This window comes from Erythrolamprus reginae, chromosome 2 (genome assembly GCF_031021105.1).
Source record: "Erythrolamprus reginae isolate rEryReg1 chromosome 2, rEryReg1.hap1, whole genome shotgun sequence".
Lineage (NCBI taxonomy): Eukaryota > Metazoa > Chordata > Lepidosauria > Squamata > Dipsadidae > Erythrolamprus > Erythrolamprus reginae.
Window position 1 is genome coordinate 68473491 of NC_091951.1, and position 27706 is coordinate 68501196.

Consider the following 27706-nt stretch of genomic DNA (forward strand, 5'->3'; position numbering starts at 1 on the left):
AAGGCAGGCAGAAGCCTCTGTGGGGCTTCTCTAGGAATCTCCTGGGAGGAAACAGGGCTGGAAAAGGTGGGGAGAAGCCTCCGTGGGGCCTCTCTAGGAATCTCCTGGGAGGAAACAGGGCCTTCACCCTCCCTGTGGTTTCCCCAATCACATGCATTATTTGCTTTTACACTGATTCCTATGGGGAAAATTGCTTCTTCTTACAAATTTTTCTACTTAAGAACCTGGTCAGGGAACGAATTAAGTTTGTAAGTCGAGGTACCACTGTATTTTAATCTTGTTCTTGTAATGATTGTGACAGTTTGCTACCATTCACAAACAATTGTTCTTACTTCCCTCACCTCCATTATATTTTTATGCCAGGAAAAATTTGGGGCATGTAGGAATTGGGACAATCTTAAAAGGAAAAATGGTAACCTTATCTGGTTATTCTTGGATTGCATTGAAATATGCCTTGAACAGATGATCATTAATGAATGTGATTCCACTGGAATTTCTGCAATTGTGAGATTTGTTGTTCCTTGATCTAGGACTATGAATGGGATAGTCTGTTCACAGGAGAAGGTAAGCATAAGAAATTCTGATTAATGATGAAACCACTAATTGCAAAGGTTGGTCTCACAGAACAATGTTTCCTATGTAAAACAACATGGACAACATAACTTTGAAGTATAACCTTGTGTCTGGCAGGATATTGTCTAGGGCAGTAGCTTGCTAATTACTGAAAAATGAATTATGTTGATAAATGGCAAGATAAAATTAACTTCTGTTTTCTTGAGGTAATTTTTTCCCACTCAAACCCTGAAGTGAAATAACAGCTTTTAATATCTGTCATACAAGATTAATAAGTTATATTTATTCTTTAATTGACCTGGATATCCAAAAGTGCATTGCAGGGGAAGAAATGGAATAAAAAAGCATGCTATACACAAAAAAACTCCCTGACAAGGGTCAAAATGTCTTCCTAGTTATCAGCACCAGGGGGAATTGAGTAGGGTGGTGGGGTGGGGTGGTGGGGTTTTTTTGGCACATTTATACTCCTTATGAACTCAGTTAAAATTCTACCACAAAGAAGGACCCAAGCAGAGATGAATAATTTAGCTGAATTAGAAAATGAATAATGTATAACATCGGTTACTTAAGCTCTAAGACTTAAAAGGATGTCAAATGGAAAGGTGCATAGTGTGTTTTCATGTGGTACCCAAAACTGTGTGCTAAAATTTCATTTTGTTGTTGCTTGATGCTGAAAGACATGCTGCATAATATGTTTTAGAAAAATATATTTCTGCTGGTCCTGCCTACGTATTAGATTCAATCCCACCAACTTCTTTGTAAAAGTCTTTTGAGGCCTCCAGAAAATTTATGTTCTTAAAACCAAGAAAAAGCTTGATCCCCAGGTGAAGTGACGACTAGTAAACTTGTCATTTTGAAGCAAGAAAGATAAGCCAGATTTTTGTCCCCCACCCCACCCATAGTTTTCAAACTAAAAAGACTCTTTAAATGAATCATAAAATAGAACTGCAAATAATATTACATTTTCCTCCCTCTTCTCAGGAGATTACACTGGTAAACTGAACGCAGACATCTGATTTGAGATCTTTATTTCTTTGTGAAGAGATCTCGCAGAAACTGATACAAGGAAGTAAATAAAGCAAGCAAACAAAGGAGCATATGTTATGGTTGTTTCCACCTAAGTCTTTTGTCACATAAGAGAGATTAGGGTTTTTGTTTTTAAGAGGGCCAGATTAATGCTTGTAACACTTTTGTGTTTTCCTTCCATTCTTCTTTTTTACCTTTTCTCCAAAAGAAATTAATTACACTGAAAAGACAGAAGAGGTGCACAATATATTTCAACTGGCTTGAAGCATTTTTGTTCAGACCACTTGAGGCATATGAATGCTGGAAGGAGAACAACTGCCAACTATATATCTTCATGAACTTGTCTTTCATTATGTCATAATTTCTGACATCTCTAGTAGTGTAGACCAGGATTGTCTTCCACACAACTCTTCAATTCTACAAGAACTTTCCAAAAGGACTTAAAAGGATTAAAAAAAAAAAAAGGTCTCTCAAATGCAACCATGGACATTCATAGCAATTGTTTCAGCGGTGGGTTGCTCCTGGTTCAGCAAACTGGTAGCGGTGGTGGGAGGCTCTTCCCACCCACCCAGACTGTTTTTGTACCTGGGTAGAAGCTTCTGCGCATGCACAGAAGTGTCATGTGCACATGTAAGCAAGCATGCGAAACAGTAGCAATGGGATTTAGAACCCACTACTGAATTGTTTCAATGAAAACTTTTCACATTTCAATGGTTGAATATTAATTTATTTCATAAATTAAGACAAATACATCTGTCCCAGGAAAATGTTGCATCTGGGTTAAACCCCAAGACCAGAGGTTTAGCATTCTGAGCTTTTGGACTCATGCTGGAACCCATCTTAGGGAACTATTCTCCAGCATAATGTATTCTTTGGTCTACTCCATGTGTGGTATTTATATGGTGCCTGTTGTGTGTAACTTTTAGATATTGATAGAGGTGTTGATGTCTGGTCATTCAGTTGTTGGCTGTTGCTTCCTTATGCTGCCAAGCCCTTGATTCCTAAAATATGATAAGCTGGTGGTAAAGGAACATTCCTACTAGCTGACAAGGGGCTATTTCCCAGGCTTTATTCACTTCCCTTAATCTATTTGATAAAAACATTAATATACCAAGTAATTGTGAAATGAAAGCTATTTTTTGTACATCTGAGGCATTGTTTTTGCTGTCAACTCTCCAGTTAAGGACACCCACCCCAAAAGGAAACATTCTCAGGAGAATTGAATTCACAAAAGTAAAACTTTATTGGATATATATTTTGGTACCAAAGAAACGAAACGAGCTCTGGTTTCCTGTACAAATGCTTGCTTAGTTAAACAATCTTTTCTCCTTCTCCTTCTTCCCATTTTGTTCAATTACAAGATGGTATTTTGTTATGAGAACAGTCCATCTCTTTCTCAAGTACCTGAAGTCGTGACCTTGCTGGCTCCAAGCTCTCACGATCTCTGGATATATTCTCCACATTCCATCTCCCTCTCTTCAGTTCATTGGCAAGTTGAAAAGCATTAGCTTTGAAAATAACAAAGTGGTTCAATCTTGACATTTACATTTGCACTAAATAGTCACATCTATTTTTGTGAAATTCAAATTTTAATCCATAAATGTGCATAAATAAATTACAATAGGAACAAATTCCACTGCATTGCCAATTTTCTATCATTAGAGCTTTGCTTCTTGATCGGAGAATCAAGGATTTTTCTTTTAACTAAGTTTGAAAGCCCCAGTTATTGCATTGTGGCCCATCCACCACTTGTGCAGCCTGGGACTTTGGAACCTTCAGTGCCTCTTGGCAGGCCTGAGAAAGGAAGGGCTACTACTCCTTTCCTGAATGCAAGAACACATAGGGCTGCCAAGAGGCAGAAAGGTCTACTTCCGAGAAGGTCTACTTGGGAGTAAGACTTGAGGCTAATTGGCCACTCCTCTCCCTTAGTCTATTTAAGAAGAGTTGATGCAGCTGGGAAGCTGCAGAGAATAACTTTGGAAAAATCAGTCTTGATCAGAGTTTGTTTTTGTGATACTTGTTTTGTGTTTTTCTGTGGACGTCTTGTTATCAGAGACTGAACTCTAGAAAGTTTGCCAAGCTGAAGAAGCTCCATAAGACAAGTGGATTTAATTGGCTTATCATTGTTTGGAACTTCTTTGAACTAATACCAACTGCTAATGAAGTTAATTAGTAGTGGGTTGTTTGCCAACTAGGACTGTAACTTAGTGTATGAATTCTTTACTGATTATTAGTAAAAGTCTTGCTTTAAACTGCTTGTGTGGTTGTGTGCTTCCTGGGGACAGAACCTATTGACACCAATTTCCCAAAGCAGGTAATGAGGAAATTACACCAAGTACCTCCTTCCTCTTCAATACTTTTTTAAAAATTCTAGTGTGGCATTTCACCTGTCCCAATTTTACAGTCATTTGCTCCTGTATGAATGTCTCATTCTCATCTGTTTATCTGAGGTGATGAGTGGGAAAAGAATTTGGTAAATGAACTTTAAAAGATTTGTGGAAAAACGTAATATAACCTTGTAATCTGATGTTCTAATCACCTTCAGATTCCACTTATTTTGTATATAGGGTGAACCTATGGTCCTCTGCCAGACATGGAGGCAAGAAAATATTTTGATACCAGAGGTGGGGAAAGGTTCCTCCTGGTTTGGACCAGATTATCCAAACTGTTAGCAATCCACTGGTGACAGGATGATGGTATCACGGATCTGGGTTGGTTGGTGCTGATAAGGATCTGTAGGTGTCACCATCCTTTTTCAGAATGTTTGGCAATATTTTTTTTACTGTTTTGAATTTGTAAAAGGTCCCTCCCACCTACCCCTGGGTTTAAACTGACCTTTATTTATTTGCCTGAAGCACAGCTGATCAGCTCCTCAGCTGTGTTTTGGGTCAATTCCAACTACTGCACGGAAGTCAAACTGCATAACTGAATGTGCATGCACACCCACAAAGTATCACGACATGAACCGGTGGCAAAGGTAAGTGGAAGCCACCCTTGTCAATATTGATTTACATTCTTTCATCAGCCATCATAATTATATATATATATATGTATATATAAATATGTATATAGATTGTTCTCAGTTGGGTTTTGCCCCGTGTAATATTTTGAGTGGCTATGCAGCGTTTCGGTGAAATCACATTCACCATCATCAGGCTGAAGTTTCAAGCTTCATGCCATTGTAAATATTGATTCCATATTTACAACAGCACAAAGCTTGAAACTTCAGCCTGATGATGGTGAATGTGATTTCACCGAAACGTCGCATAGACACTCAAAATATTACATGGGGCAAAACCCGAACTCAGAACAATCTACATACATACACCCGTGAAAATCTACGAAAACAAATATGTATATGTATATATATGTCACTTTTTTTTTTTTTTTGCTGAATTTGAAAATTAAGGGAGACTAGGATAGATCTATTTCGGCCTTATTTTGGCCTCATCAGCTAGCCATATCCACTGGGACTTGAACCTGCAACCTTTGCCTTGTAAGGCAGAGAATTATCCTCTAGGCTACAGTATCCAATCCCTTCAGCTCTGCACCAGGGAAAGGGTTACATATTTTTGTGTCGAATCACCCTGGTGTATTGCAGGAACATCACAGCTCCTTTTTTGCCTCTTGGCCCAACCCAGGGCCATTTCCAAGGCACTTAATTTTATTGATAGCCGACAGTTCTATCTGTATGTGTCACATGTTTTTTTTTGCTGAATTTGAAAATTAAGGGAGACTAGGATAGATCTATTTCGGCCTTATTTTGGCCTCATCAGCTAGCCTACCCTCACTGGGACTTGAACCTGCAACCTTTGCCTTGTAAGGCAGAGAATTAACCTCTAGGCTACAGTATCCAATCCTTTCAGCTCTGTACCAGTGAAGGGTTACATTTTGTGTCAAATCAATTATATATATATATATATAATCATAGCCTTTCTTTGATTATGCGACTGTGTGACTTTTTAACACAATCATGATTTATTATGGATGCCAGTGAATTGTCTAAGTTATTGGTGAAATGTATTCATTTATTTCTTTATTTGTTCGTTTGTTTAGATTTTGGTGAAAGCATGAGGTGCAAACTCAGGCCTCTATGATTTGTAAACTAAGTTTCATGGCTTAATGGAATTTGCATAAACCAAATTACTTCAATAGAAAGAGTTTGAAAGCAAACACAAAGTATGAACTGAGTATTGAGATGCTAATTTGGTATACTTGGTTAACCTCAAATGTTTGGATGTGTGGAACAGGCACTAAGGTTTATACTGTTATGCTAGACTTGTAAAAGAAAGAGCTATTTTGGGAATTTTGATGCATGAAACAAAGGTTTGTGGATTGTCGGCAGTAAGGATGTGATGTTGTTTTGAAAGAAACAATAGGTTGTGTTGCTAATGGATGCTTAGAAGATTTGTTTTGTAATCCACCAGGAGCAGCTGTTTTTATTCATCAGGTATACTGCTAACTTTTTAAATGGAAATGAGGCAATATAAAAGTTACCTTTTAATCATCTTTTGTCTGATATTTCTTTCTGTATGCATTACAGTTTTAGTTTCTCCCTTGATGCTCTAAATGTCAGTTTTATAGTTGTTACAACTCACAAACAAAATGTATTGTTTCCTTTCCTTTCTGACTTCTCTTATTGGCTTCTTTTATATCTGTAACTATAATTATAGCCAATTAACGAACAACGTTGGGTTTATTCATGTAAGCTCTTCACACACATTAAGCTGAACTTTGTTCAGTCTGTGAACTGAGCCACTGTTTCAATATGGGAACAAGTTCATTCATCTTGAATAGAAAGCAAATGAAACTTGTTATACCATACTATAAGCTAACTAATGGATTTTATTGAGGTCAAGAATAAACACTTTTACTTGGATTTTTGAGCATTTTTGCCTCTGGAGCTTGGGGAGGGTGAAAACTGAGCCTACTGGGCACACCAGAGTTTGGATAATGGGCCGTTTTAGGCCTCCAGAGGGCTTCTGGGGGGGGCAATTTTGTCATCCCAGGCATTGAGGGCACTCATGCATATGCAATAGCACTCACACATGTGCTTTAAGCACCCGAGAAAAAAGATTCCCTACCACTGCTCTAAGGGGTCAACATGACATTTTCTTCATAGTAACAAATATCTTATCTTGCCAACTAGTGGTTTCGCCCTGGGTGGATGTTCCTATTTAACTGTATTGTAGCCTGGCCTTGGGTGCATGTACCTGTTTTCCAGGATAATTTTACCAAGTCATCATGCATTGTTTGACTTAATACATTTTGTGATTAGTCTGAAACAGAAAGAGCATCGTATCTTATTAGTACATTAAATGCTTTTATAAAAGAGTAACTTATTATTTATTTCCTTCAAATTGCTGTACCATGCTAGTATAAAAATAACTTTCCAGTTATACATTTACAGTAATCCTTTTATCTTTCAGTTACAATGCAGTTCAATAACACTTTAGCAGTACTCTTAATAATCATATTCAATCATATTCAAGATTTTCTATTATATATTTGGGGACTTCTGGGGAAGCAAGGTCGAACCAAAGATGGTTCCACGGAGAATGGAGTTGGTGGTCACAACCAGAAAATGCAGCCAGTGAATTAATCGGATCAAAGATTTCCTCTCTGGAGTAATAAGGGAACCAGGATTGCCCACAATTGCTCCATAAAGAAGCTTTCCATGAAAGTGGTTTCTGGAGAGTTTTAGATCTCTGGGAGTCAGAAAAAAGTCATCTTGCCTAAGCATCAGTTTGACACCATCAAACAGAGGTTTCCTGTCTTTAATAACCTTAGGGGATTGTTTGTTAATGGCTTTTGGGGCATTAAGGATCTTCAGAAGGGCAAATTTCATTATACCTTATGAGTTTTTTTCTGTTCTTGATGGAAAAAGTTTTTATGTAAGTTTAAGGCCTGGAAAAAGAAAATATTTTATTTTTGAATAAGCAGCAAATGTGTGACTAGAATGTTGATTTTGGAAAGTTATTAACAGATTTAAAAACCAGATGGAATTGAAAGACTATTTTTCTACAGGCTTTAAAAAATTTATACCCACACATAATGTAAAATATTTATACATACATTTTAAAAGTATTTTGTAAGAAATCCTTCCAGGAGGGAAAAAAAAACCACCTTGATAAGTAGGGACTTGGAAGGTTGACTAAAGAGAAGAAAGTTTACAATTATAGAAGAGACTTATTCATACAAGGGAGCAATACAATGGGACAAGACTCAGAAATTATTCTTAATATTGTCTGCTATCATAAAAATGGATTTAAAAAAAGATACAAAAGAGAAACAGATTTTATTGAATGAAAAAGACTGAAGTTAACTCAAATATGGATATGAAAATAGATTTTAAAATGTCAGACTATAAGAATAATGTGGAAATAAATTCCACAATGCAATGAGAGTGGATGTTGTTTTCATAATTAAAGTGAACATACATATAATAAAGCAAAAGAAGTTGGATATTTTTTCTCTTAGATTTATAAAAGAAATTTTACAATAGTAAAGGAGTTTTTGCAAGGAGGTAAATGATAAGAAATAAACATTATTTGAAGAAATTAGGCATCAGGCTTTTAAAAAAGTAAACAGGAAGAATATAAAGTGGATTTATTTAATCAAGGTTTAAATGCATATGTATACATCTATGGTAGCTCTTAATGAACATGCCTTTCTCAACTAGGACTGAGTGATGAGATTTAAAGTTTTCTTTAGAGATTTATTTTGAGGGTAGGGGTTGAAACAATTTATGTCCAGGAGGTGAGGAGTCAGTAAATATTTTCATGGCCCTCTTTTTGACTCATGCAGTATACAGGTCCTCAATGGAAGGCAGGTTGGCAGTAATTGTTTTTTCTGCAATTCTGATTACCGTATTCCTTCAAAGTCTGTGTCTGTCTTGTTGGGTTACTTTAACTGTCTGGTTTGGTTCTGCAACCCAACAAGACAGACACAGACTTTGAAGGACCTGTATACTGCATGAGTCAAAAAGAGGGCCATGAAAATATTTACTGACTCCTCACCTCCTGGACATAAATTGTTTCAACCCCTACCCTCAAAATAATGCTATAGAGCAGTGTGCACCAAGACAACTAGACAAAAGAAAAGTTTTTCCCCCAAATGCCATCACTCTGCTAAACAAATAATTCCTGCACCACTGTCATTTCTATCACCCATCTCCTCCCATTTATAACAGTTTGACTAACTTGTTACTTGTATCCTTACAATTTATATTAATATTGATTGTTTCCTCATTGCTCATGGCATATCCTATGACAATTATTAAGTGTTGTACCTTATGATTCTTGATGAACGTATCTTTTCTTTTATGTACATTGAGAGCATATGCAGCAAGGACTAATTCCTTGTGTGTCCAATCACACTTGGCCAATAAAGAATTCCATAAGATATGGATAGATATTTCTTTGGCTGCATTTTTAGACACAGTAGTAAGTTATGTTAAAAGGAAAAGAAAGGAATATAAAGTGGATTTATTTTATTACAAAGTAAAATATGTTATTATTTCTGTTTGCTCCTAGAATATATTATTATTTCTGATACCTCGTAATAGACTGAATGATGGGATTTTATCAATTTTCTATTATTAAAAAAATGAGATGTGGGAACAAAAGATCTTTTACTAAAATATCAGAGAGTGTGATGAGTTACTGAAGTTGTTTGGACTTCTGTGGAAGGGAGAAGTAAATAATTTGTTTTCTCTTTTTTTTCTCTGCACTTTTTATTTCTTTGCTTTTATATTTTTCATGTTTTTTATTCCTACAATTGTAAACGATAATAAAATTACTTAAAATACTCTTTTATAGATTGAGATAAGTTACTTTTCTTAATTATTAATTCTTTAAAGTAATAATACTTATTTTAAGTTATTTAAATTTATTAATGGCTGGTTCACATGGCACACTAAGTTAAATCTAAAGAAACCTCATTCATTCATTCATTCATTCATTCGTTCATTCATTCATTCATTCATTCAAAGCTACATGACTCCAAATAGACATTGGCTCACTCTTTTCTTAAAATAATATATAATTAAGGGAAAAAACCATGGTTGCTTAGGCAAGAACACAGAGATAGCACTGGGGGGGGGGATCTTCAAGATACTCCATAAACACCTTAATTCCAAGCCAAGGAAGTAAGCCAGGTCTTAAGAAAACTTCTAGAGAGTGTAAAGGATAGGAGATATTCATATGTCTGGAAAGAACAAAGAACCAAGACAGAGAATACATATTTTCTTAATGCTGAAAGATAACATTGTACATAACATTGTATTGTAGATTAAATGCAAGATGTACTAAGTAAAACAGCCAATTGAATGCCTGCCATGCAGAAAACCTGGGGAAAATTCTTGTCTTCTCTGTATAAAATGGCAGTATGACCTTCATATTTTTTTATGAGTCAAAACAAATGTTCAATTTTGTGAATATTTTCACAAAATTGTTTGTGTGTGTGTGTGTGTGTGTGTGTGTATGTGTTTGTATGTGTATGCATGTATGTATGTAATAGATTTTTGCTGTTAATGAAAATAAAGGGAGACTAGTATAGATCTATTTCAAGCTATTTAGCTCTCATCAGCTAGCCATACCCCTACCAGGATTTGAACCTGGGGAGTCTGCCTATATGCCAGTGGCTTTTAACATTTAGGCCACAGGTTCTCCTCCTGTCTCAGCTTGTACCAGGGAAGAGTTATATAACTCTTCCCTGGTATAAGCTAGCTGATGAGAGCTAAATAGCTCAAAATAGATCTATACTATTTTTTATCAGCAAAACTATGTTACACGTATAGAATATAGTTTGTCAGATATAAAATAATTAACTGACTGGAAAGCCCCTGGAGGGGCCAAGAGGCAAAAATGAAGCAATATGCTCCTTCCCATATTGGGTATACCAGGGTGATTCGACAGAAAAGATTATGTATGTATGTATGATTTGACAGAAAAAACATATAACACTTTCCTGGTACAAAGCTGAAAGGATGAGATCCTGTAGCCTAGAGATTAATTTAGACGCTGCAGGATCAAATCCCAATAAGGGTATGGCTAGCTGTTGAGAGGAAACAACCTCGAAATAGATCTATACTAGTCTCCCTTCATTTTCAATTCAGCAAAAAATATGTTATATACATACATACATACATACTCCATATTCCATAGTATATACCATATGTATTCTATATACTATGCATATATCATAGATGTGGCATCTTTTAAAAATTAAATAATTCTGTGGAGACCATACTAAAGGAACACTGAATATTCAGCATTGGCCTAACAGTAGGGAGTACATCAAAAAGGGTGTACATGAAGAAAAAGTGACAAAAGTATTTCCTCAGTTGGCTGAATTTAATCAAACTATTCTATCTAAAGCTTTTTAAAAAGCTAAACAGTGAATTTAGCAATTATCCTTCCCTATTTTTGCCTGATTTTTATTGACCCATTTAATTGTCTTAGAGATTACCTTCTTTTACATTTATCTAGGAAGCCCGTGTAATAAAATATATCTAATCTTTTGCCATATATCTTTTCTCCAAGCTTTGTACTAAATGTTGTGGAACTATAATAGTAAAACACTTGTGTAGCTTTCTAAAAACTTTACAATTTCAGCGTTTGTGCTGTTTTAGAAAAGGCTTCAAGCATCTGGCTACAGTTGTGCATTTATGAAATGCAACAAAGAAGAATGGTACACTAAAATGTTTGTTTGTTTGTTTGTTTGTTTGTTTGTTTGTTTGTTTGTTCGTTCGTTCGTTCGTTCGTTCGTTCATTCATTCAATTTTTATGCCGCCCTTCTCCTTAGACTCAGGGCGGCTTACAACATGTTAGCAATAGCACTTTTTAACCAAGCCAGCACTAAAATGTTTATACAATGTTCAAACTTTTTGAGTGCAATGTATGCATCAAGATTGTTCTTTGTATCCATAGTAATTATTTGAAGGAAATAAATTAGATTGCTATAATTAAAAGCGCACTTCTTTATCTTCATTTGCATAAGTGTGTGAGTGTGTCTCTAGTTCCATAAATAAAGAACTATCTCGCTCCCTAGGTATTATTTTTATAAATATTGTTTACACAAATAAGGACCCTTAATTTGAATGCAGAATACCTCACTTCCCTCCCTGGGATCCCTAATGGGATCAAAAAAGTCTGAAGTCTATCTGAAGAACTGCCAGAATACAAAGTGCTGATCTAGTGGCCAATGATTCAGTTTGATATAAAATAGCTTTCCTGGTGTGTGTTTTTATTTAATAACACAATAATAGCCTACATACTATTCAGTGGCACAGGGAATCATAATGAATGGAATGAAATAGGGTAGGGTGGGGTGGGGTGGCATGGGGTGGGACAAAATGAAATGGAAGGAACAGAATAGAACAGAATACTTCATTATCCAAGTGTGATTCACCACATAAGGAATTCAAAGAACATTGTAATAAAAATTAATATAATTTTTTTCCCAATCTGGCTATCAAGGTATCCCTATATAATAAAGAGAGGAAAAAAGGACATATACAGTTTAGGACAAATTGTCAGAGACAGAAACCATATGTTTCCCTAGAGATTATGTATTAGATAGCCGGAAAAAAGAAGTAGTAAAAGTACCTAAAATGTATACAAATTGTGTCCAATTTGTTTTATGACACAAACTAATCAATATTCATGAATTGTTTTATAAGTAATACAAAGAACAAAAAAGCTATTTTTAAAAAATAATTAGGAGAAAAATCCAAGTAAAAGTGTTTATTCTTGACCTCAATAAAATCCATTAGTTAGCTTATAGTATGGTATAACAAGTTTCATTTGCTTTCTATTCAAGATGAATGGCCCTATCCAAACATTGATAGCCAGCAGATCAGAGGACTTAATTCTTAAATTCCCCTTTTTTAATGACAACCCCTCTCCCCACTGGATTGTACCATTTGTTTATCTTTATAAGATTTTCTAAGGAAAAGAAAGGGATGAAGCCATAGCTGCCTTATCTCCAGTTGTAAGGTGGTAATTCTCTAGGTTTAAGAAATAACTATACACTTCCCATATTTGTGCCAGAAGAAATAGGGAATATGCTAGAGCAGTGTTTCCCAACCTTGACAACTTGGAGATATCTGGACTTCAACTCCCAGAATTCCACAGCCAGCATTTGCTGGCTGGGGAATTCTGGGAGTTGAAGTCCAAATATCTTCAAGTTGCCAAGGTTGGGAAACACTGTGCTAGACCATAGAACCAATCAAGAGATCCAGTTATGTGTAGTGGTTAAAGCATCAAGCTAGAAACTAGGAGATCATGAGTTCTAGTTCTATGTTAGGCACAAAACCTAATTAATTGTTGATAGTGATCTACAAGCGATAATATGGGAAACAGAACATTTTCTCCAGGAAAAGATCAGATCAGGTGAACTTGGATGTGGAGTAAAAAGAGGGATCAGCCTAGAGCCCTATGTAGCCACAGGTAAACTAAATCCAACCATCCTTGAGTGCCATTCATGTTTATCTAACTCTCAGCAGGTACTGACCATTTGTCGAGAAGATTCTTGTGCATAGTTGTAGCAATAAATCGGTTTAACTGAACTTTCACATATGAACCTAGTAATTTGTGCCTCAAATAACTCCTTAGTAGACTTGGTACTGTGCTGTTCAAAAGCTGCTACTGTGAATGCCCCATGGAGAAATTAACCAAGTTATTTCAGATGAGTCATCTAACAACACAGAGGAAGTCTTACCATTTGTCAAGTTCTCAGTCTTAGAGTAGAAAAGAACATTGAGGGGGGCACCCCCAGTTGTTCAGGTAGTGAAGCAGTCCATACTTGGCAATGAAATTCAGGTGAGTATTGATACTCTAGTGATGTATCTAAGAAATGTTACTTATTATTCGAAAACTCTTCTGATGCAAGCAGTCTAGGCAATATTCTCTGGACACTGTGGTTATTATACCATTTAAATAGCATGATAATTTCCCCTGAACATAAAATTTATTGACAATTATAGTGGTGATATTAAAAGCCCTGTGATTATTTTGCTTTCGTGATATGGAGAATCTTTTCTAGTAATTACAAAGTGACAAGGCAAATGGCACTGGCACATTGAAATATCATCTTTTAAGTATTGACCTTTTTCCAAAGCTTTGATAGATGTTTGCAAGTGGAATTCATTAAAATATTTTTAATTTCCTGGCATTAAAATAGAAAAGACTTTGCCCAATGCACACTTGCTCAACCAGCCATCATCTAAATGCCCTAGTTTAACAAAGATCCCTTGACTTTCTGCATTCTAATGAACCTCACTATTGAATTTATAAATCAGTGCTAATGCAAATTCTACAAAAGTCAACATGTGTATACCCTGATGTCTTACAATTTATTAGTGGCTACATAAATGCTTGTATCATCTTGGTCTAAAGGTATAAAATACATCCAAGTGAATTTCAGATTAGAACTTTCCAAAAAGATTGGGAAAGAGAAAGAAGCACCCCGCTAATAACTCCAGGGGAAAATTACATTTTTATCATGTACACAATATAAAAGCAGAATAAATATTAATATATTTAGTTTCAGGCTGATTTTATTCTGATCTTCACACTTCATGAGGATGTGTAAGTGAATAGAATAAAAAGTGAAATGATTTCAAAACACCCCAATGCAAATCCTGACCATGAAAGCTTGAAATTGAATTCCATTGAAAGCAATGTGAACCATGTTTAAATAGGATTCAGGCTGTATACTTAGGCAATTATTGAAAGTTAGCCTTACTGCATTCAGTGATAGTGGTTTCTAAATAGATGTAAGTAGGATGACATTGCAAAATCTACTTTTGTTTGAAGTACTAGAGAACAGACTTAATACACATTCTATACCTGGGCACTTTGTCCCTACAAATACAAATTGAAAAGAGTGACGTTCAGCCTGATGTGAACTGTCTAAAACTGTAGGATATGTGAACTTCAGTTCTCAGTCAGGTTAAAACAGAGTACCATGGAAATACTTTGCTGTCATTCCATTAATTTAGTATGACACATTGATTAATGATGCTAACTTTCACAATAGAATGAGCTCTGACATAAAGTACAGTTCAAGAGTTGTGTCTTTGAAGATCACTTTCCTTAATGCTAATTATATAATGATAACAATTTTGAATACTATTTTGGACCAGGTGCTAATATTATAAAGAAAGTTGAAATGGATGTATACATATTCAGGCATGTTGAAAACCCATAGGCATTCTCATGGATTTAGATGAGTTTACTTTAAGATTTATTTATCATATGAGTTAGGCAATCTTGTAATTAGTGTTGGATATCCAGAGATATTTTTGGTTTCTTAGAATATCCTTCCATCCAACCTTTGGAACTGACAAGGTTTTCAAAAGTGCTTTTAAAAAATGATCTAGTGGTTTTCTTTGCCCAAAGTGACTTAGGGATTAAATAAAATTATAAAGTTTTCCCCAAAAATATATGTATAGACCTAAAGGTCTTCTTTGTGCTACAATATATGTACAAAATATACATGAATGGGGAGGTACTGTATTAAAAAGATATCGAGAAAGTCAAAAAGAGTGTTCTATTGAAGCAATAGAGACAGAAGTAGCAAGTAAAACTGAGAGGTAACTGAAGAATGAAAGATCAGGGAAGATAAATGAAACATTACAGCTTATGAAGTAGAAACATAGAAACATAGAAGTCTGACGGCAGAAAAAGACCTCATGGTCCATCTAGTCTGCCCTTATACTATTTTCTGTATTTTATCTTAGGATGGATATATGTTTATCCCAGGCATGTTTAAATTCAGTTACTTTGGATTTATCTACCACATGTACTGGAAGTTTGTTCCAAGGATCTACTACTCTTTCAGTAAAATAATATTTTCTCATGTTGCTTTTGATCTTTCCCCCAACTAACTTCAGATTGTGTCCCCTTGTTCTTGTGTTCACTTTCCTATTAAAAACACTTCCCTCCTGGACCTTATTTAACCCTTTAATATATTTAAATGTTTCGATCATGTCCCCCCTTTTCCTTCTGTCCTCCAGACTATACAGATTGAGTTCATTAAGTCTTTTCTGATACGTTTTATGCTTAAGACCTTCCACCATTCTTGTAGCCCCTCTTTGGACCCGTTCAATTTTGTCAATATCTTTTTGTAGGTGAGGTCTCCAGAACTGAACACAGTATTCCAAATGTGGTCTCACCAGCATTCTATATAGCGGGATCATAATCTCCCTCTTCCTGCTTGTTATACCTCTAGCTATGCAGCCAAGCATCCTACTTGCTTTCCCTACCGCCTGACTGCACTGTTCACCCATTTTGAGACTGTCAGAAATCATTACCCCTAAATCCTTTTCTTTTGAAGTATTTGCTAACACAGAACTGCCAATACAATACTCAGATTGAGGATTCCTTTTCCCCAAGTGCATTATTTTACATTTGGAAACATTAAACTGCAGTTTCCATTGCTTTGACCATTTATCTAGTAAAGCTAAATCATTTACCATATTACAGACCCCTCCAGGAATATCAACCCTATTGCACACTTTAAAGTCATCGGCAAATAGGCAAACTTTCCCTACCAAACCTTCCCCTATGTCATTCACAAACATATTAAAAAGAATAGGACCCAGAACAGACCCTTGTGGCACACCGCTTGTAACCTGACTCTGCTCAGAATACTCGCCATTAACAATAACTCTCTGATGTCTATGCTCCAGCCAGCTGCAAATCCATTGAACTATCCAGGGATTAAGTCCAATCTTCACTAATTTATCTATCAGCTCTTTATGTGGAACCATATCAAAGGCTTTGCTGAAGTCCAGATAGGCAATATCCACGGCACCACCTTGATCCAACACCTTTGTGACATAGTCGAAGAAATCAATGAGATTAGTCTGACATGATTTGCCTTCAGTAAAGCCATGCTGATTTGGGTCCAATAAGTTATTGTTTTTTAGGTGCTGATTTATCCTCTTTTGGAGTAGAGTCTCCATCATTTTAACTACAACTGATGTCAAGCTAACTGGCCTGTAGTTGCAAGCTTCTTCTCTACTGCCCTTCTTGTGAATCGGCACAACACTGGCCATTCTCCAATCCTCAGGAACTTCTCCTGTTAACAAGGATTGGTTAAACAAATCAGTCAGGGGGGTAGTAATGACAGATCTGAGTTCTTTAAGAACTCTGGGGTGGATGCCATCTGGACCCATTGCCTTATTTATCTTTAATCGTTCAAGTTCTTCAAAGACATCGGCTTCTAAGATCACTGGAGCTGAATCCGTACCCGTATTATTAGGTGATCAAAAATATATTAGAATGCATGATAATTTATCTTGCTATAAAAGGGGAGATGAATATTAAGACACGTGAAGCTGAAAAGCTGTTACTTTCAAAACAATTTCAGAAGGTGAAAAGCAAATAATCAGAATCAATGCTCAATCTTCTTGAATGAGAACGGGAAAGCTCCCAAGGTGATTCCAGCTAGTAAAGGTATTTCATCTGGGTATAAATGTCGCTGCCCCTTAGTTATGAAATAAGAACATATTCAGTTTGGAGCAGGTTATATGTCACTGATCCACTTACAAGAAAATCACCTGTAGCTGTAAAAAAGTCTAAAGACGTAAATGAACTACAGTGGTTCATTTAAAGCAGTTTCATACAGAGATACTGCAAATAACTTAATTTTGGGGATCACATGAAAGTTTATCATCCAACCAATATCAAAAAATTAATAGCGAGCCATGGTGATGCAATGCTTAGAATGCAATATCTCAGGTTAACTCTGCCCACTGTCAGGTTAATCCAAGATCAGTAAAATGAACATCCAGTTTGTTGGGAGAAAGATGCTGGCTCTGTAAACTGCTTAGACGGTATAGTTCTAGCCTCCTTACTTCCTGAATGAATCTTCCCCTTCTCTATCCCACCGTTGACTGCTCAACTCACTCTTTACAACTACAAGTAAAATTTGAAAAAATAGAATATCGTGCAAAAGTTCATTTATTTCAGTAATGCAACTTAAAAGATGAAACATAATATATGAGAGACTCATTACATGCAAGGCAAGATAGTTCAAGCCATGATTTGTCATAATTGTGATGATTATGGCGTATATCTCGTGAAAACCCCAAATCTCCCATCTCAGAAAATTAGAATTTTACATGCAATAAATAAAAAAAGGATTATACATAGAAAAATATTGGACCTCTGAAAAGTATAAGCATGCATATATACTCAGTACTTTGTTTGGGCTCCTTTTGCAGCAATTACTGCCTCAATACAGCATGACATAGAAGTTCTCAGCCTGTGGCATTGGTGAGGTGTTATGGAAGACCAGGATGCTTCAATAGTGGCCTTCAGCTCTTCTGCACTGTTCGGTCTCATGTCTCTCAGCTTTCTCTTGGCAATGCCCCATAGATTCTCTATGGGGTTCAGCTCAGGCAAGTTTTCTGGCCATGAAGCACAGTAATCCTATGGTCATTGAACTAGGTTTTAGTGCTTTTGCAGTGTGGGCAGGTGCCAGGTCCTGCTGGAAGATAGAAACATAGAAGATTGATGGCAGAAAAACACCTCATGGTCCATCTAGTCTGCCCTTATACTATTTCCTGTATTTTATCTTAAGATGGATATATGTTTATCCCAGGCATGTTTAAATTCAGTTACTGTTCACCCATTTTGACACTGTCAAAAATCACTACCCCTAAATCCTTCTCTTCTGAAGTTTTTGCTAACACAGAACTGCCAATGCAATACTCAGATTGAGGATTCCTTTTCCCTAAGTGCATTATTTTACGTTTGGAAACATTAAACTTCAGTTTCCATTGCTTTGACCATTTATCTAGTAAAGCTAAACAATTTACCATATTACAGATGCCTCCAGGAATATCAAACCTATTGCACACTTTAGAGTCATCGGCAAATAGGCAAACCTTCCCTACCAAACTTCCCCTATGTCACTAACAAATATATTAAAAAGAATAGGACCAGAACAAACCCTTGTGGCACACCGCTTGTAACCTGTCTCTGCTCAGAATACTCCCCATTAACAATAACTCTCTGATGTCTACACTTCAGCCAGCTGCAAATCCATTGAACTATCCAGGGATTAAGTCCAATCTTCACTAATTTATCTATCAGCTCTTTATGTGGAACCATATCAAAGGCTTTGCTGAAGTCCAGATAGGCAATATCCATGGTACCAACTTCATCCAACACTTTTGTGACATAGTCAAAGAAATCAATGAAATCATCATCCCCGTAAAGCTATTTGCCTGAATAACATTAGACCAAAGACTCTTTAATTAGGTCTTTGGTCTGATGCTGTTGGCTCTCCTTATTAATTTGCATGGAATTTTTTCATCCTATCCTAATAAATGGTTGAGATTCATTAAATGCAGTGAGTTTATGAGTGAACTGAAATTTGAATTAATAATTTACTGTGTTCATGTATACAACTATCCAAAGATAGAGAACAGGTTTTCCCCCATCAAATTCCAATCCAGAAGAAAAATAAAATGCCATATTTCATGATTGGGACACAGATTTTTTTTGCTACTATTTGCTAAGCCAATATACCTGCTCTGTTTTTGATGTGTATATAAACCAAGAGGAAGTGCTTTTAACAATATTTTTCATTTGTAGTAGGAAAATTTATTTGAAGAGGAGAGAGAAGTTGTTTATGATGAAATATTCCAGTTGAGTGATTAAGAAAACATAAGTGTTTTACTAGCTCAAGTGCCAGGAGGATAATAGTCCATAAAGAAGATTAAAAGGGTTAAGCTTGCTGTCAATCAAAATGATGCAACACATTTGCTTTTCAAGCAAGTCTATTTGCTATTGAAATGAGTCTGCTATCAAATCATGACTTTTAACTGCTCTGTGCATGCACAAAGCATCTCTTGTTTTAAGATAGCCTTCTGTCGCATCTCTGCTTTCAGCAAATGGAACGATAATTCAAATTGGCATTTACTGAATCCAGGAAAAATGAATTGGGCCTGATTTGTCATAAACGCTCAAACATTTAGCAAGCAAGGATAAGCAGGCCTGATTGAAGGATTCAGACTTATCTTACGTGATTCATCTGGACTCCTTGTAAAGAATTCTTAAAAGTCAGAAACGGCTTGGTATATATTTCAGGTGGCAGAGGACTATTAGACTAATATCACAAATATTCAGCTTGAAAGGAAAAGATGGGCTGCTGATGACAAGTGAGATTGCATTGCTTTGTGTAGTTGTCAAAACAAGGCTGTGATGGGGATCAGAAACAAATGTCTAGTCCTGTTCTGTCTCCCCCCCACCATCAGTGAAGAAAAGATCCATATGGCTAATACAAAAGTTAAAAGAGGCAAAAGCAGAGTTACTTTGGCAATCAAAATAAAAACAGAGCACTATTTTTGCCCCTCTGAGCATATGCATTGCATGCATTTTAAGAGAAAGTCCAGCTTTCTGGAGATGTCACTATTCTACTGTTGAGGAAAGTACCTACCCCCTCCTAGAATAATGAAATATTTTGAGGAATATTTAAAAAGGCACATTATATTTCTCAAAGGGAGAAATGGAGAGGCAGGAAGCAATCCCCACTTTCCTTAATAACCCACTGCAGATGTCAGCATTTAAGAGATAGTTTATTGAAAAAAGACAAGTATCTAGATAAGCAAGTATTCATAACCCTCACCCAAGAGTCAAAACAGGATGAAAGCCATTGAGCTACAATAGGAATTATCCAACACTCTCTCAGTACACATCCCTTCACTGCATCACCCTCAGAGCAGTCCAAACTTCAACCAAACTTAGCTCTAACATCTAAGATTTGTACTTTGCCTATAGAACCAACTAGGACCTCTATATAACCCTTACATGGCTCCTTAGGAGTACTAGCAACAACAAAATACATGTTATTGCACAGGAACAGGAATCTCAAGTGCAAATCCCAAGAGAAGATATAACACCACCACCACCACCCCCTGCCGCCTCTGAATTCCATTTTATCAGCTGCCCAGAACCCATGTGGCTCTACTTCATCATTGAACATCTTTCCAATCACCCTCCATGTTTCCAGTGTCTTTCTCTTAGCTTGGAACTGATCCCAATGGATATTTCTTCCCACACCAATTAGATACAATTGGTTTTTATTATACTATTTGATACAAGCAAGTTGACTTTTTTTTCACTGCATGCATCTCTCTATCATTATACAGCTTTCTTTGCAGTCAAGACAACTTGATTTAATAATCTATATGTTTGATAAAATCTTCCCTTATATAGGAATTACAGAATATGGCCCCTACAGGTTTTGAACTTGACCTCCAGAACCCTGAACCCTAAACATTAATATTATTGAATTAATGATATTTTTATTAACTAACATCTAACTACCGGGGAGATATTCTCCTTCACTTTACTTATTTGTCCTGCTTTCACCCAGTTTTTTAAAATCTTTTCTTAGCTGGAAAAATACATCCTACCCTTGCCTTAAAACCACGGGGCTGAATTGCAGCACAGAAAATGCTCTGTTTCCCATTTTGCTACATCGTAACTAAAAGTTATCCTCACCTCTCTTTGAAAAGAATTTCCCCTTACCATTTAATGATATTGGCTAGGTGGTTAAATGAGAAGAATCCATTCATGCTCTATCCTGGTCTGATATTTTAACGTGTATGAGAAAAAGAGATTGAGCAAGAAAAGAGTAGAAAGGAAAAGATGAACAGAATACAATGCATTCTGTCTTTCTTCATTAATGGGAGGTGGGTGTGCATGCATATGGGTTAGACAAGGATGTGTTCAGTGATTAGAGCCACTCTAATGAAATTAAATAGGTAGAGAAGGAAGTCTTATCTGAATATGCTTAAAGGTAAAGTCCCATATGAAAAGTCAGTCAGAAGTCTCTTGATCATCAACAGCTTTTGAATTGTAGATATTTAGGTTACAATGTCTTTTAGCGTGTCAAGTGACTAATTTATTTCAATATAAATCCTGGTATTCACAAATAGGATTCAAACAAGTTCACCATTTTTAACAAGACATATCTTGCGCACTTATCAGAAGAATAAGATTTATTTGATATGCCTGTAAACAGCTTAAGCAAATATTTCAGATCTATGTGAAGGATACAGGAAAAAGGCGAAACTGATTTTCAACCAGCAATAAAAGTGCATATGCTCTGAGTAGGTAACACCCATGGTTGAGGTGATGTGGAATTTAGTTTTGTTTTTGATATATTGGATATGGTAGGTTAGTGGGACTTGAACTGAACTGAAATCATGACAAGGACATTAAGTTGTCTATTCTGCCTTGTGTAATAACAATTTTTATGAGTGTATTTGACTCTATATTGACTTAATGACCAGTTGCATAAGAAGTATGGATCTTCTCATATTTACTTCTAAACCACTTTTAAAATTATGATACAGAAACCCATGGTCATATGATTGCATTTTCAGTGATGGGCAACCAGCTCACCTTTTTGACAATTTAGTGTCCAGCAGTCACATGACCATGATTCGTGACACTTTTTGCTAGTTTCAAAAGTTTACTTCTGGTTTATAGTAAAAGACTACCATTGGAGTAAAATGATTCATTTAATTAATGTGGCATTTGTTGAATGGAACAGAACAGAACAAAACAGAATAGAATTTTATTGGCCATGTGTGATTGGACACACAGGGAATTTGTCTTGGTGCACATGGCTGAAGTATTTGCTTAATGACTACCCCAAAAATGTCCAAAACCTGGGCCCAGTTACTTGATGCCTTTATTTACAACTGCAAGTCTTACAATAGCAATTCTGGCCACAATTATGGTTTTAAGTCGAGGACCACCTGTATTTCATTTGGGAGGAAGGACCACTGAAACAGTTGAGCTGGGTCAGATGGACAAGAAATGAATTGAGTTGTAAATCAAGTCACACTTTTAGCAGTGTTTTATTTTTACCTAAAGCAGGATTGAGACTAATTTAATGCTAGAGATGGGCATTTATTCACGCACATCTATCCCCAGCTGCCTCAATCAGGCAAATAGCTTCGTAATACAATCTAATATAATACATTTAGAAATCTTTGAAAAAACCAGCTGTTATATTTAATAGTAAACCAGGTCTGAACACTGTGACTCTCTTGAAATGCTTGGTCCTGGGGGAATTTACTGACTAAACGTCATACTGACACAGATTAAGTTTCTCCTGAGAACAGAGGCTTAGAAGTGTAGCTCCGTTGTGTTACCACAGCATATTTGGTTTGTTTTTACGTACTGTCTTACAGAGTCTGGGACTCCATGTTCAATGACAATGGAGAGATATATGACATTAGCTTGCCAACCAGATCATTTGGGTTGGCCAGTGTGCATTTGTCTCTGTTTTGTACACAGAAGGCATTTGAATGGTGGTGTGGAAGCTTTCCAGGGTGAAAAATGAACATGAAATGTATGATCCCATTATCTCAATGGCTTCATTTTACCCTTTCAAGTATGGCGAGATGGACACAAAGCTTTCTTACCACATCTGGCAGAATGTTTATTTATTTATTTATTTATTTATTATTTAGATTTGTATGCCGCCCCTCTCCGAAGACTCGGGGCAGCTCACAACAAGATAGAACAAATCATAAATAATCCAAATAACTTTAAAATATTTAAAGATTTAAAAGAACCCCATATACTAACAGACACACACACAAGCATACCATATATAAATTGAACATGCCCGGGGAGGTGTTTCAATTCCCCCATGCCTGACGGCAAAGGTGGGTTTTAAGGAGTTTACGGAAGGCAGGAAGAGTAGGGGCAGTTCTAATCTCTGGGGGGAGTTGGTTCCAGAGAGTCGGTGCCGCCACAGAGAAGGCTCTTCCCCTGGGGCCCGCCAACCAACATTGTTTAGTTGACGGGACCCGGAGAAGGCCCACTCTGTGGGACCTAATCGGTCGCTGGGATTCGTGCGGCAGGAGGCGGTCTCGGAGATATTCTGGTTCAGTGCTATTCTGGTCCAGTACCATGATCTGGAAAATGTGGAAATGCAGTGCTCTGATTTTCACAGAGGCTTTTCAACAAGTTTACTTAATAACAAAAATGTTTACCTTGGTCCTATTTTAAAAAGCCTTAAAATCTGATTCAGTCTCCAGACCCCACATTAGAGGGAGCACTGGACCGCCTTTTTAAAAAAGTTTTCTAAGTGATTGCTGCTTTTCTTTTCCTTTTGAGACAGTTTTCTGTATTTATATTCCATCTTACAAACCACCCAGAGTTGTTACGTAAAGTGGCCTATATACTTTGTAAACAAACAAGGAAAACAACAAACTGAGTAGATTTGTTCAGTTATTTGCACAGAATGGTAGAAGGCCTAAGGCTTTCCTGGAAAGTCTGTTATTCTGACAGCGGAGCTTATACATTCAGGGCTTTGGCTTCCCTTCATTCAATCAGTTGGAATTCAGGAACCAATATATCCCCAAATCATTTTTTAAAAAATAAGTTACATTGAGATTTCATCCCACTAGACCAGTGTTTCCCAATCTTAAAATATCTGGATTTCAACACTCAGAATTCTCTAGCCCATCATGCTTTACTATCTTAAGGATATGTAAATGGGACCTGAAGCCAACCATTTCTTCTTTCTTTCTTTCTTTCTTTCTTTCTTTCTTTCTTTCTTTCTTTCTTTCTTTCTTTCTTTCTTTCTTTCTCTCTCTTTCCTTCATTCCTTTCTCTCTCTCTCTTTCCTTCCTTCCCTTCCCTCCCTCCCCTCCTTCCTTCCTTCCTTCCTTCCTTCCTTCTTTCTTTCTTTCTTTCTTTCTTTCTTTCTTTCTTCAACGTCTATGTCACCCGACTCCCTAGAGACTCTAGGCGGCTCATAACAAAAATACAAAACATCAATAGTAGTAAAATCTCTAAAAACAGTTTTAAAATCTATTTACAATACAAACAGTTCATGTGCCCCCTCTGGCTTTGCTCTGTGCCCCCCCCCCGGGGGGCCCACCCCACTATTTGAGAAACACTGGTCTAATCTTAGCTGCAAATCTAGGAGGATACCCAGACTGTGAATCTGTTCTGAGGGGAGCAATTTCTCCCCCTTCCAAACCATGGATGGACAGTCAATATAGTCTTTTGGAGGCAATACCCACAGCCACTCAGTCTTGTCAGGGTTAAGCCCAAGCCTTTTAAACAGAGGTAGACAAATACAATATTTTCATAGGAGCACTTTGGAGTATTAAGACAAGTCAGTGCAGCTCTCATTCAGGCATTCTTACTCAATTGTTTCCCATTCTTATTTTTTATATACTGTAAAGCAGAGGTCCCCAACCGCCGGTCCGCGGACCGGGACCAGGCCGTTGGGGTTTTCCAGCCGGTCCGTGGCGCCGCTGCCCTCCTGGCAGAGGACATTATGCAGGATAGGGTGGGGCGTCGGCAGGGCGGGGAGAATCAGGAGGCTCCTTTGGCGGCTGGGGGCTGCCTGGCTTTGTGATTTTGGCTGGGGGGGAGTTAGGAAGGTCCTACTTCTCCCCCCCCAGCCAAAAACTCAAAGCCTATCTGCTGGATACGGGCGATGAGCGGGACGAGCGGTGCCGAAGCCGGTGGCTGTGGCAGCTGCTGCAAGAGGCTTCCGCGCCGCTCTGTCCCACTCATCGCCCGTATCCAGCAGATAGGCTTTGAGTTTTTGGCTGGGGGGAGGACTTAGGAAGGTCCTACTTCTCCCCCCCGCAGCCAAAAACTCAAAGCCTATCTGCTGGATACGGGCGATGAGCGGGACGAGCGGCGCCGAAGCCGGTGGCTGTGGCAGCTGCTGCAAGAGGCTTCCGCGCCGCTCTGTCTCACTCATCGCCCGTATCCAGCAGATAGGCTTTGAATTTTTGGCTGGGGGGGGGAGTAGGACCTTCCTAACTCCCCCCCCCAGCCAAAATCACAAAGCCAGGCAGCCCCCAGCCGCGAGGTGCCCCCTCCCCTTCCCTTTCATACACAGCTTCTGGCACCCTGAGCGTGTGCAGAGCACCCCCAGCGCCGCCCCAGCCGAGAGACCCCTGCCCCCCTTTTTCCCGACCGGACGGAGCCCGCCGGGGGGGGTCCCACGCGGGGCGCCCCCTCCCCTCCCATGGAGCCCTGCCCTGTTTGGTGCCCGCTGGCCGGGCAACGGCCTCCCTCCCTCCCTGCCTCGTGTTTGCAGAGCTCCGCCGGGCAAAGTTCGGACGCCTTCCGGGCGCACGCACACATCCACACCTCCACCCCCCCGGGAGGAATTCGCCCCCTGCCCAGAATTGGCCAGCCCAGCAACGCTGCCCTGCTCCCTTCAGAGGTGCGGAGAGGGCGGGGAGAGGAATTTAACCCCGAAAGTGGCCGGGGTTGCGCAGAAATTCCCCCAACCTTCGCTGGTTTCGGGCCAGGGAAGAGGGGGCCATGTTTACCTGGCTGATTCGGGGATGAGAGACCACCAGGAGCTCCGCAAGGCTGCATGACTTGGATTGGGAAGTCCGAAAAAGACCCCCGGAATGGATGAGTGGAGGGAGAGGAAGAAAGAGAGAGGGAGAGAGGGGGGAGAAAGAGAGAGAAAGAGATAGCAAGAGAGGGAGAGAGAGAAAGAGAGAGAGGGGGGAGAGAAAGAGATAGCAAGAGAGGGAGAGAGAAAGAGAGAGGGAGAGAGGGGGGAGAGAGAGAGAAAGAGAGGGAGAGGGAGAGAGGGAGAGAGGGGGGAGAAAGAGAGAAAGAGAGGTAGAGAGAGAAAGAGAGAGGGAGAGAGGGGGGAGAGAGAGAGAAAGAGAGGGAGAGGGAGAAAGAGAGATGGAGAGAGGGGGGAGAGAGAGAAAGAGAGGGAGAGGGAGAAAGAGAGAGGGAGAGAGGGGGGAGAAAGAGAGAGAGGGAGAGAGAAAGAGAGAGGGAGAGGGGGGAGAGATAGCAAGAGAGGGAGAGAGGGAAAGAGGGGGAGAGAGGGGGAGAGAAAGGGAGAGGGAGAGAGGAGATAAAGGAAGAGGAGAGATAGAAAGGAAGAGAGAGAAAGAAAGAGGGAGAGAAAGAGAGTGAGAGATGCTCAGTGAGCCTTTCTTTGAAGTTGCCTTTCTTTCTTTCTTTCTTTCTTTCTTTCTCTCTTTCTTTTGCTCTCTTGCTCTCTTGCTCTTTCATTTTTTTTCTCTCTCTTGCTTTCTTTCTTTCTCTTGCTTTCTCTCCTTCCTTCCCTCCTTCCATTTCTTTCATTCCCCCTCTCTATTTTTATTTCTCTTTCATTCTCTTGCTTTCTTTCTTGCTTTCTTTCTTGCTCTTTTCTTTCTCTCTTTTACCTTCCCTTCTTCTATTTCTTCTTTTCTTTCTCCTTCCTACCTTCTTCCCTCCCTCCCTTCCTTCAGTCTTTCCTCTCTTACTCTCCCCTTTCATAAGTTTCCTTGCTTCCTTCCTCTGTTCCTGTCCCTTCCCCCTTTCTTTCTTTCATTCTTTCTTTCCTTCCTTTCCTCCCTCCATTTCTTGCTTTCCTTTTCCTTCCTCCCTTCTTTCCTCCCTCATTCCCTTCTTTCAATCCTTCCTCTCTTACTCTCCCCTTTCACCCCTCCCCAAAGAAGGTAAATTTCATACATAATTGGTATGTCGCAAAATAAAGTAGTTTTAAAATGGCGGGGAGGGGGCCCCCAGACACTTAGGCTGTATGGGGCCCCAAAATTCCTGATGGTGGCCCTGGCTCCACCCCTCCATAACCCCATCCCCATATGACCAAAGCCCCCCCCCTCACCGGGCCATGGAAAACTGCTCTAGCTTAAAGCCGGTCCCTGGTGCGAAAAAGGTTGGGGACCTCTGCTGTAAAGGCACAAACCATATGTGTTATGGTCTGCCTTATCCTTTCTTCCTTAAACTAAACACATATCACCAGGGGTGGAGTCTAGCTTACCTCGCTGCCAGTTCACTTCCTCATGTGCTGCATGCATGCACGGTGCAAAAATAATAATAATCCAGCATCCGCAAATGCGCAGAAGCAAAAAAAACAAAACAACCCCCCCCCAGCTTCTGTGAGTGCATAGAAGAGAAAAACAAGATGGCGGTGCCTGTGGTTCCACCAAGAAATCCAGTTCGGGGGGGAGGGGGGGCAAGCAGGTTCAGTATCACCCTGAACTGAAGAAAAGGACAGTATTTGGACATATTCAGCTAAGATTCAATTGTCAGCCTAGTAAATGTCTGAA

At 38.4% G+C, this 27706-nt stretch overlaps 1 protein-coding gene across 2 annotated transcripts in view; it reads left to right on the forward strand.

The window, feature by feature from the left end:
• The window catches only part of GRM7 (glutamate metabotropic receptor 7), a 553799-nt gene that overhangs the window by 15817 nt on the left and 510276 nt on the right, over window positions 1-27706 (forward strand). Inside the window, exon 1 of one of the 2 annotated variants that reach the window (XM_070738272.1) lies at window positions 5991-6049. The exons of the other annotated variant lie outside the window; for it this stretch is intronic. The gene's annotated coding sequence lies outside the window, so the exon portion shown is untranslated. Of the gene's footprint in view, window positions 1-5990; window positions 6050-27706 lie in introns of those variants that run through there. 2 annotated transcript variants of the gene reach the window in all.